The following is a 4,443-nucleotide window of genomic DNA, read 5'->3' as shown; positions in this document are numbered from 1 at the left end:
TCCCCAGGGCCCTGAGCCCAGGGCTCCAACAGCACAAGGCTGCTCTGGGCTGCAGCTGCTGCCTGCCGTCTGGGGCCCAGCTGTTCCCTGCTGGCCTCAGCCGCCCCGCCTTGCACAACCACCTGGGCGGCTCTGCATCCCAGCTGCTGGCCTCTGAGGCCCAAGAGGGCAGGAAAGTGGGGCAGACCACCACACACCCCACCAGTGGCTTGCCCTGAATGGAACCCCTACTCCCCAGCCAGCCAAGAGCCCACAGCTAGCTTTGAGCTGTGGGAGGGGCCTCAAGTTGAGGTCACGCAATCACAGAACTTGAATCTGCTTGGTTTCCCCGACCCCCAGCTCTCCATCAGCAGAAACCCCCTTCGGTTCACATCCTGGGGCCTTGATGAGAAAAGCCCATCCCCTGGAGCCGTCTGGTACAGGGTCTGGGGCCACCTGGTCAGTTCCAGGCCTTTACAAACAACTCTGAGGCATGATGTCAGAAGTTGTCCTCTCCTGTTTGCAGGTGGCCGTTTGCAGGCCTGGCCTGAGCAGCCTTGGGGTCACCTGCAGAAAGGACTCATACGCCCCTCACCATAGGAATGGGAGCATGTGGGAATCAGAGCTCCCTTTACTTAGGGGTGAGAGCCTCTAGGGCTGAAGGAGGAAGCTGAGTACCAGATGTGCCTGTCACTCTGCCGCAAGCCCCGCCCTCCCATGCCTGTGAACAGAGGACTGGTAGAGTTTTCTGGCCCCAGGTTTGACCCCAGCCCACCCTCCCCACACAGCCCCACCTGGCTGGTGGGCGATCCTGGCTGAAGGACTCTCCTGGATGCCAACCCACAGCTGACCTGGGCTAACTATGGAGTGTCAGGGTCCACCGGGGTGCCCCTGCGACCAGCCACATTCCAAAGCTGAGGGGAGGAAGGTGATGGGGATGGGAGGGGCTTCCTACACATCTGTGGAGATGGGGCTTCTTGGGGGTGTCACCAGAGCATCTGCAAAGTGCCAGGGCATGCTCCTCACTATATAGATGAGAGGGTGAGGGGGAGGTCAGGCTGCCCCAGGCCTGTGGAGAGGGCCAGAGACAGCTCCTCCTTAGTTTTCCCAGCTGCTGGCTCTGCTGAGCCCTAATGAGCTCCAGTCGGCTGGTCCCCATCCGAGCAGCCTGCTGGTCCTCATTGCTGGCTGCAATAGCGGCTGCAGGCCATGTGACCTTCGGCCCTCCCTCCCTCTCACCCTGTGATCCGCACGTGGCCTCTGGGGAGGCAGAAACAAACCCTCAGATCTGCCACTGGGAACCTTTCAGCGCCAGCGACTTCAAAGGGGGCAGCAGGGCGGCGGGGGCGGCGGATGCTTTTCTTAAAGAGCTACACCACTTTTTAATTCAAAGCAGATTCTGGGAACAGCTGTCAAGCCACTGCCTGGGAGGGACGAGGAGGTGAGGAGGAGCAGGAAGGTGGCTTCCCTGTCCTCTCCAAATCCCACCGTGTTTGCTTATAGAACTGGCTAGAGGGCGGGGCGTTGGGGACTATGCTGAGCACTTTCCTCACACCATCTTGCAGAAGCACCACCACCCTCCACCCAGGAGTCAGGATCCACTTCTCAGAGGAGGACACTGAGGGCCCAGCAAGCTCCTGAATCAAGGGTGTTGATTCTTCTGCTAGCCGGTGGCAGCTTAGAAACGGAACTAATTTCATGAAATTAACAGTGTGATCTCCTTTCCAGGTGTGAGTAGGAGCCGAGATTCTTACCTGTTCAGGTGTCTGCCTGGCCTGGAGGTCACCAACTGAGACCAGATGTGGGGCAGCTCCATGCATGGTGGTGGGGGCGTGGGGGTCCCTGACGACCTCACATGCACTCACCGGAGCCCTGTCCCAGGCTTGTCTGCTGGGGGTAACGGGGCAGATGATGGAAACAGCTGCTCAAGGGACTCCACAATGTGAGGTCACGAGTGGACAGAAAACGAGAAAACCAGGCAGAGGGCAGCAGGTGGGAAACTGTCAGGGAAGCCCCCCAGCAGGTGACCTGTGGGCATCACCTTTCTGATGGGAGGGAGCTGAGGAAAGGCCTGGAGAATGGGCTGAGCGGGTGGCCATGAGGTGGAGAGTGCTGAGGGTGGACAGCAGGCCACCATCAGGAACTCACATTTTTTTTTTCCTTTGGCAGTGGAAAGCCTTAATGATAATACAGATAATCACCCAGAGAATCTATGTTGGAAGGTGGATTTTAAACTTACTAAATTTAAATTGTAATTTTACTACAATTATACCTGTCTATATATATCTTTATATATATTTTAAATGCATTCAGCTGGAGTGTAAACACAGCGTGAGGCAGGGCTGAGCCTCCCCAGGTCCAGCTCAGAGGAGCCTCAGAAGCCACTTGCTCTGAGAATGAGCCACAACTTTCCCAAAGAGACAGGTGGAAGGAGCTTCAGTCCCCAGGTCAGCCCAGCCAGGGGCTTTTAAACCTTAACCTACAACCTGAAGTTCTAAGAGAACTAGTTTGGGACATTGTTTCTTTGGAAAATACAGCCTTGGTCCCATCAGGGGCACTGGGGAAAATAACCCCTATTACTGCCCCCTCACCCCAGCATTCAGGTGGGTCCTGGGCCAATGTTGAAGGGAGTCTGGGCAGCTTGGGGTAAGGACTCTGGCCTCACCTTCTGACCTGGCTCAAGATTTCCCACAGACACTGAGTAGAATCGCTGCCTGTGATGTTTGTCTGGCTCACCTGCACTGAGCCTCCACCTCCCTGGGCCTAGCTTTACAGATGAAGAATAGAGGCCCGGGCAGCCAGGAGATGTCAAAGCTCTGCTTGGTGCAGGTAGGGGAGCCTGGACCCCAAGCCCTGACCACTGTCTAACCTATATAACATCCAGGACTTTGTGCTCTGGATGTACCATACGGTGGAGTGGAGCAGAGTTAGACGAGGTTCCAGAGTGAGTCATACAGGCTGCAGAGAAGACAACAAATGAAGGTATGTTCTGTGTTACCTGCTGTGTAAGAAGGAAGGAGAGAATCTGCATCTGTGTCCACTTAGCTTCTGATACATGCATACGCTCATCTTTGCAGAAAAACAGGAGGGCTACCGCAGAACTGGAAGATTACTTCCTATGTGAGTGACGGAGTGATGAAGAGGGAGTGACCCTTTTCTGGCTATGTGTCATTTTATATTTATAACTTTTGAATAAAATAATATTTAACTCAAATAAATGAATATTTTCCATAATCAAAATATAATATTAAATAGAAAAAGAATGAAAAAGACCCTAAAATTCAGTAATAAATTATTTTTTGACTCATTTATTGTATATCAAATCAACATAACCACACAGAAAAAAGAGAATTCAAATAGCTTTGAACACCATATTCTGAATTTCAGTGTGATATATTCTGAGGACAAAAATAATTACAAAGAGATCTTGAGATTTCCTTAGTAGGTTTGGTTAGTAGCAGGATTGTTATAGTAATTTCAAAGCTATTTGGAGGGCATTTTGGAACAGAGTAAATTAATAAATATGTTGATGCTGCTGAAAAAGGGTTCTTACTGTGGATAAGGGTTTATTTGGTTGTGCCTTTTTTTTTTGAGATTGAAAATGGTTGAATATTGACAAATTCATACAGTTCAGTTCAGTAGCTCAGTCATGTCCGTCTCTTTGCGACCCCATGGACTGCAGCACGCCAGACCTCCCTGTCCATCACCAACTCCTGGAGTCCACCCAAACCCATGTCCATTGAGTCCGTGATACCATCCAGCCATCTCATCCTCTGTCATCCCCTTCTCCTCCTGCATCAGGGTCTTTTCAAATGAGTCAGCTCTTTGCATCAGGTGGCCAAAGTATTGGAGTTTCAGCTTCAACATCAGTCCTTCCAAAGAACACTCAGAACTGATCTCCTTTAGGATGGACTGGTTGGATCCCCTTGCAGTCCAGGGGACTCTCAAGAGTCTTCTCCAACACCACAGTTCAAAAGCATCAATTCTTCTGTGCTCAGCGTTTTTTATAGTCCAACTCTCACATCCATACATGACTAGATGGACCTTTGTTGGTAAAGTAATGTCTCTGCTTTCTAATATGCTGTCTAGGTTGGTCATAACTTTCCTTCCAAGGAGTAAGCGTCTTTTAATTTCATGGCTGCAGTCACCATCTGCAGTGATTTTGGAGCCCCCCAAAATAAAATCAGCCACTGTTTCCATTGTTTCCCATCTATCTGCCATGAGGTGATGGGACCAGATGCCATGATCTTAAGTTTTCTGAATGTTGAGCTTTAAGCCAACTTTTTCACTCTCCTCTTTCACTTTCATCAAGAGGCTCTTTAGTTCTTCTTCACTTTCTGCCATTAGGGTGGTGTCATCTGCATATCTGAGGTTATTGATATTTCTCCCGGCAACCTTGATTCCAAATTGTGCTTCATCCAGCCCAGCATTTCTCATGATGTATGTACTCTGCATATAAGTGAA

At 50.7% G+C, this 4,443-nt stretch overlaps 1 long non-coding RNA gene across 2 annotated transcripts; it reads left to right on the top strand.

Moving 5' to 3' along the window:
* The first annotated feature begins 820 nt into the window (after positions 1-820).
* On the top strand, positions 821-3,263 carry LOC133232734 (uncharacterized). Of its 2 annotated transcripts, XR_009731449.1 has the most exons (4): positions 841-1,420; positions 1,708-1,971; positions 2,864-2,961; positions 3,057-3,263. It is a non-coding gene; the product is annotated as an uncharacterized LOC133232734 (long non-coding RNA). The 2 variants fall into 2 exon arrangements; XR_009731448.1 differs by having other exon boundaries at positions 821-1,420; positions 1,708-2,961.
* The last annotated feature ends 1,180 nt before the right edge of the window (positions 3,264-4,443 follow it).

This window comes from Bos javanicus, chromosome 19 (genome assembly GCF_032452875.1).
Source record: "Bos javanicus breed banteng chromosome 19, ARS-OSU_banteng_1.0, whole genome shotgun sequence".
NCBI classification, from domain to species: Eukaryota; Metazoa; Chordata; class Mammalia; order Artiodactyla; family Bovidae; genus Bos; species Bos javanicus.
This window is presented reverse-complemented; position numbering and strand designations above follow the sequence as displayed.